Source organism: Maylandia zebra, linkage group LG20 (assembly GCF_041146795.1).
Source record: "Maylandia zebra isolate NMK-2024a linkage group LG20, Mzebra_GT3a, whole genome shotgun sequence".
In the NCBI taxonomy this organism is placed as follows: domain Eukaryota; kingdom Metazoa; phylum Chordata; class Actinopteri; order Cichliformes; family Cichlidae; genus Maylandia; species Maylandia zebra.
The window spans coordinates 36,000,345-36,018,560 of record NC_135186.1 but is presented as its reverse complement, the minus strand read 5'-3'; the positions used below and the strand labels follow the sequence as shown (position 1 = coordinate 36,018,560).

Sequence of the window (18,216 nt, the reverse complement as noted above, 5' to 3'; positions counted from 1 at the left end):
TAACTGCAAAGTGGGGTGTGGGTAATTATTCAGCCCCCTTTGGTCTGAGTGCAGTCAGTTGCACATAGACGTTGCCTGATGAGTGCTAATGACTAAATAGATGCACCTGTGTGTAATCTAATGTCAGTACAAATACAGCTGCTCTGTGACGGCCTCAGAGGTTGTCTAAGAGAATATTGGGAGCAACAACACCATGAAGTCCAAAGAACACAGCAGACAGGTCAGGGATAAAGTTATTGAGACATTTAAAGCAGGCTTAGGCTACACAAAGATTTCCTTGTTGGCCTTTATGGAAGAGCGGCAGGAAGAAAGCCATTGTTAACAGAAAACCATAAGAAGTCCCGTTTGCAGTTTGCCACAAGCCATGTGGGGACACAGCAAACATGTGGAAGAAGCTGCTCTGGTCAGATGAGACCAACATGGAACTTTTTGGACAAAATGCAAAACGCTATGTGTGGAAAACTAACACTGCACATCACTCTGAAAACACCATCCCCACTGTCAGATATGGTGGTGGCAGCATCATGCTCTGGGGGGGCTTCTCTTCAGCAGGGACAGGGAAGCTGGTCAGAGTTGATGGGAAGATGGATGGAGCCAAATACAGGACAGTCTTGGAGTCTGCAAAAGACTTGAGACTGGGGTGGAGGTTCAGCTTCCAGCAGGACAACCACCCTGAACATAAAGCCAGGGCAACAATGGGATGGTTTAAAACAAACATATCCATGTGTTAGAATGGCCCAGTCAAAGTCCAGATCTAAATCCAATCCAGAATCTGTGGCAAGATCTGAAAACTGCTGTTCACAAACGCTGTCCATCTAATCTGACTGAGCTGGAGCTGTTTTGCAAAGAAGGATGGACAAAGATTTCAGTCTGTAGATGTGCAAAGCTGGTAGAGACAGACCCTAAAAGACTGGCAGCTGGAACTGCAGCAAAAGGTGGTTCTACAAAGTATTGACTCAGGGGCTGAATAATTACATACACCCCACTTTGCAGTTATTTATTTGTAAAAAAAAGTTTGGAGTCATGTCTGATTTTCGTTCCACTTCTCACGTGTGCACCACTTTGTGTTGGTCTTTCACGTGGAATTCCAATAAAATTGATTCATGTTTGTGGCTGTAATGTGACAAAATGTGGGAAAGTTCAAGGGGCCGAATACTTTTGCATCCACTGTATGTGGCGCTCTCTGCTTTTCTACTATAAGAGCAATAATAATAGTACACCCACTCACTGTAGAATGCTAAAATTGGTTTGGGGGTGTTTTGCAACAAACTGATCAAAATAAACTGCTGTTTTATTGCAAAATTATCAGTACAACATGGTAAATGGCCTGTATTTGTATAGCGCTTTTCTAGTCCCTAAGGACCCCAAAGCGCTTTACACAACCTGTCATCCACCCATTCACACACACATGCACACACTGGTGATGGCAAGCTACAATGTAGCCACAGCCACCCTGGGGCGCACTGACAGAGGCGAGGCTGCCGGACACTGGCGCCACCGGGCCCTCTGACCACCACCAGTAGGCAACGGGTGAAGTGTCTTGCCCAAGGACACAACGACCGAGACTGTCCAAGCCGGGGCTCGAACCGGCAACCTTCCGATTACAAGGCGAACTCCCAACTCTTGAGCCACGATCGCCCCATGTGTACATGTACTGTACTGTATCATGTGTTTCCCTGATTAACAGTGAATCTTACTCATTTCATTTTTAGTTAATTATCCTTTATTTATTGAAATAAAAGGCACATTGAGGTTAAAAAGGCCAAGAGGGCAGCAGATGTTACAACAACCACAACACATAACTGGCTGGTAAAAGGGAAACACACGGTCACACTCCACAATGTACAGTCACTCTCACTCACGCTCAACTGGAAAGGGTCCAGGGAAGACAGGTTCAGACCCAGGGAGGTCTATACAAGGAGATGGAGTTAGATGTCAGACTCACAGGGAGATCAAGAAGACACTAAGCCGGGCTCAACACTAGTGAGTACAAAGCTCCAGCGAGGAGCACCACTCCAACCAGGCCTTAAGTATGGTCAGTGTTTATCAGCTGTGATGAGCCACACGTGCGTGTGCATGGGTGTGACGATCAGGTGACCACTGAAAGGCAGGCACCGCACCTCAGGACAGCCAATGGTGGATCATTTCTGGCAACTTCTGCTCTGTTTGTAGATTGCACTGACCGTTTATTTAAAGGCCTGTTTTTCTAATTCTGTTGTGAGTCTGCGACTTAGTTATACTGGTTGTGGTTTTCAATCATGTGTACACAGAAATAAGATAAACTAGGGTGACCATATTTTGATTTCCAAAAAAGAGGACACTTGGCCCAGTCATGAAGAACTTTAACAATAATGTTTGCTTAAAGAAAATTTTAACCTATTTAAACGATGCCTTCCCTGTGCGGTTAATGAACGGTGAAACAAAAATGTCACATCGTCTTTTAAACGTCAGCAAGGGCAAAAAAATAACTTAAAGACCTCTGGAATTAAATAATGGTACAGAAATAAGGCCTCATCTGTATGAGAAAAATGACCAGTACCGGGACAGTACGAGGGAAATTTCTTTTGCAGTTCATCTGAAAAGCTGCAGCTGCACTTTGGCATCTTTTAAACATCACCAGGTGCGCTGCTGCATGCTGTGTGTCCCGTCTGTGAGCGCAGAACAACAACTCACAAAGCAGCAGCTCGGGGATGACGTCACACTTAGTGCTGTCATTCACCCACTTTAAAAAAAACAAACCTGATGCTTATTTGCTTCTTTGCTTTCCAGCCACAGACCCATCTCAAAATTGCCTTTTGTTGCCAAGATTTTAGAAAAGGTTGTGGCCAAGCAACTCACGGTTGTTCTAGATGAACATAACATTCTTGATAAATTTCAATCTGCCTTTCGTAAGGCCCCTTGCTTGGTAGCAGAAGTATGGCGGCCCACACGAAGCGTCCATCCTCTCCTCTGGTGTTGCCCACCTGTCCCTGGTCTGCCCCCTGCTGGTCCCCAGGTACAGTGTCGGGCGAGATGGGTCCCTTCAGCTCTTGCTTGGAGCATGCCGGGTGTGGGAATTAGCCCTTCCTGAGGTGCCATCTAGTAGAGTGGACCTCAAGGTTGATGCTATCACGCAACCTCAGTGCCCACTGTCTTAGGTGCCGCTGATGCCTGGTTGGCCTGGATGCAGGCTGTGTGTGCCCTGCCTCTTGGCGTTTCTGATCCCCTGCGCGCATTTGGATGCTGCCGTGCATGGCGGAAGTAGTTGCCTTTGGCCCCTCCCTCGTTGCCTCCCCCCGGTCCCTGGTTGCCCCTTTGGACCTTCCCTGGGCAGGGCGGCGTGCCCTACAGGAGTGTGAGGGTTACTTATGCTCTGCTGGTGGCCATTTTGTCGCTCCCGCTATAGGGCTGCAGGCGGGCTGGGCACAGGGGGTCCGCTCCAATCCTCACATAGCCTGAGAGGCTATGTGAGGATGGTGGCTGCAGCGTTCACTCCCATGGCCCCGCCTCTGTGAGGCCCGGGCTGGTGGGGGTTGATTATCATGAGGTGGATGTTGAAGAAGCTTCCATCCTCTCTGGCTACCACTGGAGTGGGACCCGGACGAGTGAACCCATGTCTGGGTCGCCTGATTGCGGGCCCCTCCCACAGCGTTCCCTCCCGTGGGCTTGCCTTCTTGAGGCCTGGGTTGGTGGAGGTTTGATTGTCAGGAGGTTGATGCTTATGATGCTTGGCTCGGCTTGCGGTTGACAGTTCTCCGGCCTGCGGCGCTGGCTCACTGCCTGGCACGTTGTCTACATGCTGCGGGTCCCCGTGGCCGGAGGGGCCCGCCCAGTGAGCTGCTACTCCCGGCGTGTCACGTCCCTGGCTGCACTGCTGCTCCGGGCTGTCTCCCCCTGGCGTGTTGCCCGCATTCGCCTGCTTACGCGCCAGTTGGGCCTCGCTGCGGCGAGTGTGCGTTCTCCAGCCTTTTTTAGCTGGGTTCTCTCTGGCATATCAGCTGCTGCGGCTCCTGTCTGTGTTCCCTCAGACACAGCGAGCCGGGCCTCGCTGTCTCTGATACGCCAGCCGGCAAGTGAGTGTTCTCCAACCCGCAGCATCAGGCTCCCTGCAGGCGGTTCGCCCGTTACATGTTAGCCGGGCCTCACTGTGTCTGATAAGCGAGTGTGTTGTACTGCTTGGCCCTGGGGCGACCTGCGGGTCGCGTCCCTGGCTTGGAGCTCCTCTCCAGCGGCTACACTACAGCCGCTTGCTGTGTTCCCCTGGCATGTTGCCCGCATTCGCCGGCTTACACGCCAGTCTGGCCTCGCTGTGTCTGATACGTCAGCCAGCGAATGTGTGTTCTCCAGCCTCCTTGGCCAGTCTCTGTCTGGCATATAGGCTGCTGCAACTGCAGGCTGTGTTCTCCTGGCGTGTTGCCGCATTTGCCGGCTTGCCCACCGGTCGGTCCTCGCTGTGTCTGATGCCTCAGCAAGTGAGTGAGTGTCCCCCAGCCTGCGATGCTGGCTCCCTGTTGGTGCTTGGCCTGTGTGTCATGGACTTAGACGGCCAGCACGGGGATGCCCAGTAGCTGGGACTATGTGTCTGACCTCGAGTGTCTCATTGCGAGTTCACTCTTGAGGCTCCTCTGTCTACAGACAAGCACGTGGTGACGGTGCTGGGGGTGGACCTTCGGGTCATCGCCTTGCTCAGCCCTCCACTTACGCAGGCTAGGCTGCCAGCCCCCCGTCTGTGAACAGCTCGGGGTGGCTCCGGCTTTGGGGATGGACCGGTCACATCCCAAGCTTCACCTGCAGTTGCTGGCTGTGTTCCCCTGGGAACACAGTTCTCCTAGGACAGTTGGTCACCCCAAGATAAATCACCAAAGCAGAGATAAAAACCAACCAATGGGAAAGTTTATGGATATACAGGAATGACCGTCATCAGTAGCATACAACGAACAGTGATGTACACAATTTTCACAGCCAATAATCTCATCTCAATTCAACAGGATAATCTGAAATTACAAAGTTACACACGATGGCAAAACTGAACACGAAGGCTCACAACACATGTGCATGCACACAGGGACACTGTGAAGATCAGCTGAAAATATATTAGCAGCAGTAGTGCCGCACCTTTTTTTATTTACATGTTAAAGCTTCTTCTAGATAAACGGGTCAGAAAAGAGGAACAGAAGAAAATATTTATAGATGCAGGAAAACCGGACATGCAAAGGGTTGATGTGACAGAAGAGGAGGTGGAGACAGGGTGGAGGCAAATCATCCACCATGACAACTTACCAGCTCTGGGAATAATAAACACTCTTATGTTACAGTAACCCCTAAAGGAACATCTCAAAGAAAAAGAAGAAATGTGCTACTTGCTGCCACACGTCAAACATATTTTTTACGTCTTACTTTACTTTTAAAATCTAAAAACCTTTTTTTTGTTCATCTGAAGCTAAAAGTAGAACATACTTATATTTGCTATAAAAGTTACATTTTGTTTTTATCAGATTGCTTCAGTTTGTTTTGAGGTGATTCACTGGAGTGTGTATCAGGTACACCTGTGACGTCATTGCACCTGTGAACAAGCAAGACTCACAAAAGCCTCACTCTTCACCAAACACAGGCTTCAGTAGAACCTCATTAACCAAAGATGCAGGCAGATGCAAAGATGCAAATATTTTCCCTATAATCACTTTGCATGAGACAAGCTGAAAGATCAGTTGCACGTTCAGTCGGGTAAGGAACACGAAGCAGACAAGTATGGAAAAGGTTTTTCTGTTTATCGTAGCTGCATCAGGCGAGTATTTTAATGTGTTTTTATCATTTCCACTTTTCTTTAATGCAACATCAGCACTGTGAAACCTTTAGGAACTATTATGTTATCTGTACAATACTTTTCTCTTTCATTGCTGTGCTGAAAACAGAATCATAGTGATAGGTTTGTAGCATAAACCTATTCGCTGGAACGTTGAAGACAATATAATTACACTGCAAGCAAGACGCAAGTAGGCAAACTTCTTCATGGTACTCGTGCACGGGAGAGAACCAGACAAACGCCGTTCCTTCGCTTGACCCCAGTAGCTCTCGTCCGTCCTCCCGTAACACTGTCCTTTTATTGAGGTTACATGAATATGCATAGGTTCATTAACATACCGACGTCTACATACAAACAAAGAGTACCTTGCCTGTGTGTGTGTGTGTGTGTGTGTGTGTGTGTGTGTGTGTGTGTGTGTGTGTGTGTGTGTCAGTCAAAAGGGTCATATAACAACATGAAAGCACGAAGGCAATCATCCTTGGTCAGGAAGAGGGTAGACTAGACCCCCCCCGGTAAGGAAGTCCAGCAGTTCATCTAAACAGAAAAGCACTTAGACTAGAACAGACGTAGCTACGTTAATCCTACCATAAAACAATTAAAACAAGATGCGACCTCTTCCCGTGCTCCCAGGATGTAGGTGTGCATTCTAGTGTGGAATGCACACCAAGCCTCTGTAGCCTGTTAAAGATCACACAACTTATCACTACACAATTGATTATACACCTCTAAGCATCTATGGTTAAATATTTCTAAGCATAAATGACAATCAACAATACAAACTCTAACATTCCCCCGTTTTTGACCTTCATGCTAGAAAGTTCCCAGTTATGCATACCTCATGTCTGACAGTTTCAATGTAAACATTTTTTTACTCAGCATATGTCAAATCACCCTAAATTACTGTAAAAGTTACACAGTTTAATAAATGTATTAGCAGTTACCCCATTCATTGAGCTCATCTCATGGCAAACTGCATCTTACGAGCAACCAAAGAAATTGTTAATTTAATAGTGAAACTAAGAAAGTAACATTTTCAAAAACATCTCAGCTTGGTGATTTGAGTTCTGCAGGGCGTCATGAATGTCTCGTCCAGTTGTTTCATTGTCCATAGGACCAGAGTCCAAATGTATGTAGAATAAACATTCAAACATACCAGTTAGTTTTGTTGTTTGTCAACATGGGTCTCAGCTATTTCCAAAGCTGCAGACCTCTCAGCACTCTAGTTTTATGGCCTCCCATCACCTCACTTCAGGCCTTCATCCTGCGAGGGGGATATTTATGACTCCTTCATTGTCCACGCTCTGCAGAGAAACACCTCTGTGGAAAGGGTGCAGGGTTCAGTTGTCTTACTGCTGTTATGATCCCAGCAGCCTTCAGAGTGTCATCGTATGCACAGTACAGTGGCACATTAGGTGATGTTCATAGGAAACTGCTGTCATCACCACCATAGCTTCCGGTTCCTGTGCTTTCACAGAATCATGATGCCATCCTCGAACTCCTTCTGCGCTGTCGATGGAGCTTGGCACGCTCCCCTCATCCCACGAGTTTTCATGTTCCAACGCTGCTGAAGGTTTAAGGCAGAGCACGTCGTACACCTTAGTTGTCTTCCTCAGCGTCAATATTGAATCTTTCATTTTATTTAAAATCTCCTGGAAGCTCAGTAGCACAGCTCTCTGTGTGATGTCTGCTGTGCTGAAGATGATCTCTGATCCTCCTGAAGCCTCTCTCCTGGCCTCAGCTCCCATCTTGTGGACGATCCTCTCCTCTATTTTGCAGGCAGTTTCATGGTCCTTGCTGTGGCTCCAAGGTCTGATCTCATGATGGGCCCCAACCAGCTTGACCTTTGACCTCAACCACTGCCTGGCTGTCGGCTATGCCTGGAATGGTTCACGCTTCTCACTGGGCCTCTGAAGATTTCTCAGGAGATTACTGCTGCACCTGTATTTCCTTGCTAAGAAGAAAAACTTCTATGTGGAGAGCATGTCAACAATCATCAAACCACATTCTTTAGTTCAGTGAACTTCACTTATAGGCCATCAAAGCCTCATCTGAACATGGATGCACCACTTGCATAGGTTTAATACTTGTAAATAAACGGCTAATCACACAAATCACTGCAACAATAATAGTAAACATTGTTTAATGTTAATCCTTGCACTCCACCTCTTGACGCATGGACATTCCCATGCGTCAACTCACCAAACCTGGATCCCTGTCTTAAAGAAAAAGATTAGCTAGAACATGTCCCAGGCAACATCAGGGCATCTCCGCTGGAGTAGCTCCGTAACCCTGCAATAAAAGATGTTAGCGTGTTTTGCATATTAAGTTTGCTTAACACCTGGCTCTCCCAGGAGCCTGTATACACACCATCACGGCCTGGAAAGCAAAATCTGGAAGTGAAATCAAACTTCATACCTGTAAACAATTGTATCATAAGAGTAATAAGCATTCAACATCAGCAAGACAAGTGTCATGTGCAGGTTTTCTCAAATCAGTAACTACAACTATTACCCTAATTCACCTCAGACATGGATTATCCCATGTACTCTGTTAACATTAATGTAATCAGTGACTTCTCTTAAGCAAAGTCACTCCACTCATATATTATTATTATGGGTTCAAAAGTGGCCAGCAAATGAGCCCATAATAAACTATTCCATAATTACCGTAATCTCTTATTTGTTTTACTCATGTCACTTGTCCGCTTCAGCTGAATCTACTACAGCATTCTCAGAAAAACAAACATTAGCAATATACATTGACCATCCTGGTGGGCAGGCGTCGGCCATCCACATTCCAGAGGTGCCATAAAACACCATAAAGTTAACACTCGCTGTGGAAAAAGTAACACTGGTCTCATCACAGTATGTCTCAAACTATATTAATTTCTCCATCAACATATAGCCTGTAACTACAGTTTTCTTCACACATAAACCCAGAAATCTTGTAGTAGAGAAACATTAGCCAGTATTCCTATAAATCACATGATCAAACACATGAAGAACCGTAATGCTGTAAAAACGAAAATGCAAATGTTAGCGCTTGCGCAGGCGTATGCATACTTTGTCACAGTTATCTCTGTGAGCACACAAGCTAGTGAATGACACACACATAGTAAATTCACAGACACAGAAAATGGCATTTAAAATGTTAAATCATCACGCAACCTCGAGTGTTGCTGTCATCTTTCTGCTCCTGTAAAGGGAAGCACACACAGACTCATCTGCACCCCTGCCAGGCGGGGGTCAACTTCACACAGTCGTGTTACATCAGTAAAGTCTTGTCAGCTTTTGTCAGCTTTTACCAGTCAGTCAGTTTGTTTTCCTTTCACTCACTCATTCATGCATTCATTCTTTCTTTCTTTGCTGATAGTGGAACCTATCGTCGCATTTAGTTTCCACTCTCAGCAAAATGACGTCATTTCAAAAAGAAAAAGAAGAACTTTAGTTTGGATTACATCGCTGAATCCTTTTGGACTGGGACTGTAATTTAATAATTGTCCCAAATAAGTGGCTTTCTCCAGAGTCCATTTAAATGTGGAGAACTCACTTGGCACAATTTTCTCGACGACGTGTAGCGCTTTTAATTCCCGACGTGCAGATCTGCTTAAAGAACAGAGATTATCGAACAAAACTTTCAGTGCACTGTGAAAGTATCAAAATAAAAAGGCCTTGTTAAGTCATGACACAAGCTCCTCATCTCAGGAGGGTAAATCATACCATTAGCATGGTTTATCATACCATCATACTAATCGGCAGGCTCGACTTCACAACAAAAGAAAAATCATCAGCTAGATTCACTCCAAATCAACCATCAGCTGCACAACACACAACATAATCCTAATGTCTTATTAGCTATGAGTTTAATCCCCAGGTCTGTGCTCTTCACTCATTTAGGCCACAGATCTATTTTATTCAATTTACCTTTTTCCTTCATCATAAAACATGTGACATGCTGTCATGCACTTCACAAAACAGTCTGTTCTGACGTATTCAGAGTTGTGTATCTAAATACAGGATTCACTCGCACATCAAAGCAGGAAACTCAGTGTTTTAGAGTCTCCACTCAACACACAACAACTCCAACACATCTCATTCACTCGTACTAGAATTCAGTCACCTTTCATTAATCTAAAACCAATCAACTAATTTGCATATCAGCTATTAACCCACTAAGTTGACAGGACGACAGAAAAGCATGTTCAAAATAGTATCACAAAAGACAATTTCCCTCATACAGTAAATTACTTATGCTGCCTCAATCAAGCAGGAAGCTTCTCCCAATTTACCATTTTAAAACTAAATTTATTGTCTGATCACTGATTTATCAAACCAGGATTTTTTTTTTTTTCCCACAAAAGTTAAATTGTTGTCCTGCAACTTGGAGAGTCAATTTTTTTTCTTTAGGATAAATTCAGCATTTGATAACAAGTGTCTGCTAAATTGACACTATTGTAACACTGATGAAAGATAACAAGCTAATTTTCATTACATGTGTTTGTGTTATTAGGCAGGTCTAATGCATGTCTGTGGAGCTGCATCTCCAGCAGAGCATGTTCTTAAAGCTGCCTTTCCTACACATTTCTCTGCTATTATTTAATCATTTCTTAACTAATGTGCTATGAGTCTTCATGAGTCATTTTGTGTTTGGAATTGTTAGTAGGGTTAATGCATGTTCTGCTTGTGTGTGTGATTTTGTATATGTTTCTATTTTCGCAATGTTTCAGACTCCGTCTCAATTTTCCAACTTAAGCAGTCAGTTTTCTTTTCCCCAGGTTTGCTAACCCAAATTTTGATTTCCCACATTAAATAATTCCTATGTGTTCTCACCTAGTCTTCTCACTCTGTTGTCCTCTCCCACTTCAACAGTCCAACAGCCGGCAGTTCTCCTTCAGCTTTGTCCTGTGTCCCACTGTCTCTTCTTGCCATTTTACTCCACAGGTGGCAAATGTCAAACTCCAACTGTTCAGTTCTCCTCAAACGTTTTCTTCACATGCACAGTGAAGTCACAGCCACTCTCACTATTGTCCTCTGATGCGGTTGACTTCGTGCTAGTGTCTGAAGTGCTGCCGCTGCCTTCTTGGGCGACTTCTTAGCAGCTGCTGCCGGTTTCTTGGCTTTGGCCGCGGCGGGCGTCTTAGCTTTGGTCTCAGTAACCCTGTTCATCTTGAAGGATCCGGAGGCCCCGGTGCCCTTGGTCTGCACCAGAGTGCCCTTCGCCACCAGACTCTTGATGGCGGTCTTGACACGGGCCTTGTTCTTGTCCACATCGTAGCCTCCGGCAGCCAGAGCCTTCTTGAGGGCGGCCACGGACAGGCCGTTGCGCTCCTTGGAAGCGGCCACGGCTTTCACAATCAGCTCGCCCACGCTGAGGCTGACCTTCTTGGGCTTGGAAGTCATCGTCTTCTTCTTCTTGGCCTGAACCTCGGTGCAGGGCGTGTTTATGATGGAGCCTTTCCCACCACAGCGCTGGCACGTTGAACGCATCATGAAGGGTCCATTTCTTTCATGTCGCTATGGTCGCTAGCCAGCATGCTAGCCACATGTGGCTTGCCCGAGTCACTCAGTCCTTTTTGAGCATTTCGACATGCTGCCGCCGCAGACCCTGGCCTCAGATCCAGCAAGCTTAGCGCGCTGATCTCCAAAAAAAAGTCCCAAAAGCCAGAAAGACGTCAAATAAGTGTCTCGTGCTAAGCGCTCGAACAAAAACTCCTCTTCACGCCGCCATCTTGCTCGCCCTTCCGTGGAATTCATCCAATCAGACAGGAAGATGGGTTTGCTTTCTTCTTCTGCTGCTGTTTATCCACATTGCTGCTGCTTGTTGGGACTTTTTTGCTCAGGACTTGATGCTGTCTCTTTATCATGTTATTGCTTTGGAGCTGCATTCCTTGTCTTCAGGGAGGGGTGAGAGCTTGCTTGCTTGTGAGGTTGAGAGACACATAGCGCTGTAAATAAGTCAGCCAGAAACTTGGCCTGCATGTTTCCAATGATGTTAAACTATAACTTTCTTCCGACCGCTGCATGTGGAAAATTGATTCAGGTCTGCTTTTCACCTGAAAGTGACAAACTAAGACATGTTCATTATTATCATCACTGCTTAACCAACACACATCTCTCTCTCTCTCTCTCTGTTTTTGTGAACAATCCTTTCTTAAAAGCAGAAAATGAAATTATAGTTGTTTTTTTTGGTTGATCAACACAAAACCTTTTTCCTATGATTATTTTTTTCCACTCTTTTTTTTTTTTTTTTTTCGTTACAATAGCTGGTGACCTGCAGAATCAGCGCTCTCACAATCAAAGGCAATTACTTTTACACAGCGCACAAAAACACTGTGACGTCAGACACATTCACACTCACTTTGTCATCTGCAAAAATAAATCACATGGCTGGAGATATGTGCCATGGTGATCCATAGGCATGATCACACGTTTATTTAATTATTTCCAACCCAACAAAACAAATAAACAAAAACATGATGCTGATGCTATGAACACTCCACACACAAGAGTCAAGATTCAGGAAAACTGCTCATGGAAACGCTGCACACTCCAGTTATCACAGTTAACATAGTGCTGTTTCCCTCTCTTAGAGTAGTCCTCAGACAGCTCTCGATCTGATAATGTGTAGCCTGCTCATCAGCTCAGAAGAGAAAAAAAACTGCAACGCAACATCACACAGTAGTTGCTCTGCCCACAGCGGCAAAGTCTTACACTTTCATATTCAATTCAGCTTCTCCATCATGTGCTTTTAGATGTTTCATACAGGGTTGAGCATATTAGTTGTTTTCACAGATGTGCTCTATATCTCAACAATGGCTCATAATAAGACGACAGTCTTCCACACAGGTCAAGTGCCTCTATGCACTTCATGAGTTTAAATATTTATCTATATCACTTCACCTCACATGTCATTGTACTGAATTTAAGCAACCACAAGCTTAATGTAGATTACTTTTAACAACTATCCACCTCAATTACGTCTATGGTCTCCACACACTCTTCAAGGCTAGTGTGTTTTCTGAAAACTTCTAACATTTGAATCTCTTCCATTTAGAAGCCTGCGATTAACCGCACGGCTCAGGTCCGCGTGAAACCCGCGTGACCGCGCTTGCGTGAACCCGCGCAGCTGTGGAGCCGTCGCTCTCTCTCTCTTTATTACATAAATACTTTGTGCTGCCAGGAGCAAAGTCCAGCACAAACGTCTGTCTCCCTCCGACTCACTCTTGGTTGCTTAGAAACCCATGATAACAACAACAGTCGGTGTCATAGACCACATGTTCTGCCCCGCACACACCCACACAACAACAACAACAGCGACGACGACAACAACGAAAACAACACAAAATAGGCCTACCGTCCAGCACAGTCTGGACCCCGCGGAACTTCTCAACGCCCCACAAAGTGGCGGAGAACTCACCTCTAGCCACACAAAGTAGCGAGGAACCTCTTGCTCCACAAAGTAGCAAGGAACCCGGGTATCGCTCCACAAAGTAGCGAACTTCTCAACGCCTCACACAGTGGCGGAGACTGCACAACCACACGGTTATAGAGTCGGGCTCTTCTCAACGCCTGACACAGTGGCGGAGACTGCACAACCACACGGTTATAGAGTCGGGCTCTTCTCAACGCCTCACACAGTGGCGGAGACTGCACAACGACACGGTTATAGAGTCGGCCTCTTTAAACTTACTTGGCATTGCTTAGAGTGTAATATCAGCCCGAATCCCGCCGACCGTCATTCATCGAGGAGAAAAGACAGACCGCGAATCCACAGGAACTTCCTGGCTGACGTCAGTCTTTCAGCGTGCCTCTCCTCCCCTCGGTGAATGCGATTCCAGGGATCCGGCTCAAAGGACCAATTAATGATAGGTTTGTAGCATAAACCTATTCGCTGGAACGTTGAAGACAATATAATTACACTGCAAGCAAGACGCAAGTAGGCAAACTTCTTCATGGTACTCGTGCACGGGAGAGAACCAGACAAACGCCGTTCCTTCGCTTGACCCCAGTAGCTCTCGTCCGTCCTCCCGTAACACTGTCCTTTTATTGAGGTTACATGAATATGCATAGGTTCATTAACATACCGACGTCTACATACAAACAAAGAGTACCTTGCCTGTGTGTGTGTGTGTGTGTGTGTGTGTGTGTGTGTGTGTGTGTGTGTGTGTGTGTGTGTGTGTGTGTCAGTCAAAAGGGTCATATAACAACATGAAAGCACGAAGGCAATCATCCTTGGTCAGGAAGAGGGTAGACTAGACCCCCCCCCGGTGAGGAAGTCCAGCAGTTCATCTAAACAGAAAAGCACTTAGACTAGAACAGACGTAGCTACGTTAATCCTACCATAAAACAATTAAAACAAGATGCGACCTCTTCCCGTGCTCCCAGGATGTAGGTGTGCATTCTAGTGTGGAATGCACACCAAGCCTCTGTAGCCTGTTAAAGATCACACAACTTATCACTACACAATTGATTATACACCTCCAAGCATCTATGGTTAAATATTTCTAAGCATAAATGACAATCAACAATACAAACTCTAACACATAGTTTGCACCAAATTGTTAAATCATTATATACTCGAAACATTAAAATTCTAAGTTATTTTACTGCACATAAAAGTAGATATTATTACATTAAAATATAATGACAAAGTTAAGATGGATTTCTTTTGTTTTAAGCATAAATGTAAAATCAGTATTCACATCTATATCTGCAGGGCTGTGTTCAGGCTCCTCATATGTTAAGCGTCAGTACCATTTTGTTTATGACTGGAAGAGCTGGACTGATGCTCTGAGTTACTGCAGGGAGAGATACACAGACCTGGCCACCATAGAAAACATGGAGGATGTGAAGATCCTGCAGAGCATGGCAGACTCAAGTAAAATGAACTACGCACAATACAAAAATGTGAGTACACTTTTATCCTCTTTTTAAATTAAATTGATATATGTAAGCCACAGGTGGGAGTTAATGTGTTTGTATGTATCAGTGGCATGGTAGGCATGGATGTCGTCACTTTTCTGCACTATAGTTAAAAAGAATCTGCTATATTACAAAAAATATGTTTTCTATTGCCTGAAAACGACTTTTCAGATCATTCCTTTGGGTAAAAAAGCAATAAAACACCATGAAAACACCTCAGTGCACATAAAAATGTATTATTTAAAAATTGTCTCAAAAATAAAATTGTTTTGCAGATAAATGTTCACCTATCGTTGGATTAAGTTTTCTGATTTGTGTTCGTGCTTTTACTTGAACGTCCCAGTAGTCCATTATGTTTTTGGTCAAGTCATCATCTCTGTGCAGTGTTGGGACGGTTACTTTTAAAATGTACTCCACTACAGATTACAGAATACTGAAGGCTACTCTCCACACCAACACCAACTAGATGTTTAATCTTAATATAAATGAGTAACAGTAGGTGGACATTAGGTAAGGCTGCACTTTTTGCAGCGATCTCGTATAGAAAACTATTCCTCGCGTATATAAAACAGGTCCGCGGCTCTGAACTGTAGCAAAGGGACCTCTGGCTGATACGTCGGGTTCGTGTCGGCGTTGAAAGGCTGCTCCAACGGAGCTTATTGTTTCAGAGGTCTCCAAGAAGGCTGGGTACTCTGATCCATCATTCGGTGCATAAGTGCAGACAACAGTTAGGAACCATTCGCTGACCTGAAGGCGCAGGGAAAGAACCCTCTTGTCCACTGGGAGAAACCCCTACATACAAGCTAGATACCCACCCCAGCTCGCCGCCTTTCACCAGGGGCAACTCCAGATTAAGTCCAGCACCTCTCCAGGAGACTGGTTCCAGAGCCCAAGACGTTGCGTTGAGGTGATCCCAACTATACTCAGCCGGTACCGTTCAACCTCATGCACTAACTCGGGCTCCTTCCCTTGTGTGTAATTTTGTGTTTAATCTGTATGTGGGTGTAAAACAAAACAGTTTTCAGTTTTTTGTACATGGGCCACTCCCCCCCAAAGCTCACCCTCAACACAGTCCACACACAGCCTAACTTTACCATTGCAGGGGGTCCATTGGGGATTGAGTCTGTCGACATAACACGCCACTGACCACGTAACTACAGGTGTGACTGGGTAATTACTGCACCAGGTGACCAGATCTCCCCTCGGTCCAGCTCAAACTGAATGATTCCAAAGAAAAATGAGAGCTCTCAGTTCAGGCTTCATTTCTAAGACAGGAATGTAGGTCATATCGTTTTAGTCAACACAATTTAATTATTGCTTGCAGCGAGCCTGGATTGGGATGTATGGTGACATTAACGGCTGGAGGTGGTCGATGTCAGACACAGATTTCTACAAAAATGATGAGGCTACGTTCAGAAACTGGGAGCCTGGACAACCGGACAACTGGTTAGGGAACGAACACTGTGCTAAGTTACATGAGACTGGATTATGGAATAATGACAGATGTGGCAGTAAATTTAACGCCATTTGTTCTGATGTCACAGGTGAGAGTTTTAATTAATAAAATGTTTTTTAAATGTAAAAGTCAGGAGCATTTTCATCTGCAACCGGAGCTGTTGTGTTTCGGGGATCTACATTGTTCTTCAGAACACTTCACTTTGGTCTGTTTTCAGGACTGAACGTGACATTTGTCTTCATCAACAATTTCATGACATGGACGGAGGCTCAGAGCTACTGCAGAGCCCATCACACAGACCTGGCCAGTGTGAGAAACATGTCTGAGAACCAGAGAGTAACAGAAGTGCTACCTGCAGGGCAATCCGCCTGGATCGGCCTTTTCAGAGACTCCTGGAAGTGGACAGATGATAGTAACTCCATACTGGAACCCAGAGGTGTGGACTCGAGTCACATGACTTGGACTCGAGTCAGACTCGAGTCATTAATTTTATGACTTTAGACTTGACTTGAAAAAATGTTCTAAGACTTGTGACTTGACTTGGACTTTTACACCAATGACTTGGGACTTGAATTGGACTTGAACCGGTTTACTTGAAAAGACTTGATATTTTACCCCAAATATAAAATTTAACACGCATATTATATAGAGATTGAAAATGTAACGTCATTCACGGGTAGAACCGCAAAGGATTCTGGGAACTCGTGGCAAGCGGTACTAGCGCACGCAGGCTTTCAATTAAAATCAGTTATACAGCGATAAAAAAGAAACACAAAAATGTCAAGAAGCTGTTGTATTATTAACTGCAATAGCCGGTCGCATGACAGCCACGGGAAGCCGACGGGTAAAGAGATCGGTTGTTATCGGATTACGTCGTTGAAGAGAAATTGTTCGAGCCATGTTTCCGAAGTAATAAAGAGGCGACTGGATTGCAGCCATTCAAAGATCAAATATAACGTCCTAGAACTCTCCAGCTCACAGGTTAGTCTGCTCCAAGCATTTCCACACAGGTCAGTCTGCTGTTGTAGTTAATGCGTCATTTTTCTTAACATAATTGGTGATATAGGTTACAAGCAAGTCTGGCGCTGAACAGAAATTGTCGCGCTATGCTCCTTTATTTATTGTGTTTATTGTGCATAAATAGTGAATTGTCCTGACACAATATTGCGTTTCGCTTCTGTTATTATGGTACATTGACAAAAACATATACTTTTATTCACAGGATAAAACTGTTGTTTTGTATCACTAATTGCCCAGTACGATTACAGCATACAGTATTATTGTCACTGCTACATTTCTGTGATGCTACCAGAAATTATTTCCACTACTAATTAATTACCGTTGAGCTCAAAGGTTATATTAATAAACGGTTAACGAATGTGTATTTATGAAGACGATTTGTGAGACTGGTAAACTTATGATACATACGATGGTCTTTACTTTCTACACGGTGCATTTCAAGGTCCTGCACCCATCCGTCGGTAAACTGTACCTGGGCTTGTTGCAGTGACCGGAAGTTACTAAACTTCATGAGTGTATGCACTCACTCCAAGAACCGTATGATTATAAATATGCATATAAATATGCTAAGATGAGATAGCTGACTTCATCTAACTAGCAAATGTTTTCCAGGCTACGTTGGTGATGCAGTTTTTTTTTTTAAATGATATTTTAAAAAAAATATCATTTATTTATGTATGATATTTTTGTCATGCGATTTTAAAGCCGGTCCTACAAGCGCATCCAAGAATAACATGCAGCTTATCTCAGAACTGTCGGTGAAAATTATTCTTGGAGCTAGGTTTAATTGAGCTGCATTTTAAAGAGGTGCAATTTCACAATTTGTGTATATTTTCTAAGTTCACTATTTTGTCATGTGTTGAGAAAAACAGATTTAAAAATTACATGGTCTAATATTTACATTTAGCATAACTGCAACATGCTTTTTTTCGTGTTTTTTTTTTTTTTTTTTTAAGACTCGAAAGGACTTGAAATTCAAAATTTCAGACTTGTGACTTGACTCGGACTTTTACACCAGTGACTTGAGACTCGACTCT

General features: G+C 44.5%; 1 pseudogene across 1 annotated transcript in view; it reads right to left on the bottom strand.

The window, feature by feature from the left end:
* Positions 1 to 11,924, bottom strand: part of LOC143414319 (histone H1 pseudogene) — a 37,420-nt pseudogene extending 25,496 nt beyond the window's left edge. Inside the window, exon 1 of the transcript XR_013094847.1 lies at positions 6,563 to 11,924. The product of XR_013094847.1 is annotated as a histone H1 pseudogene (transcript). The remainder of the gene's footprint in view (positions 1 to 6,562) is intronic.
* Positions 11,925 to 18,216: the final 6,292 nt, after the last annotated feature.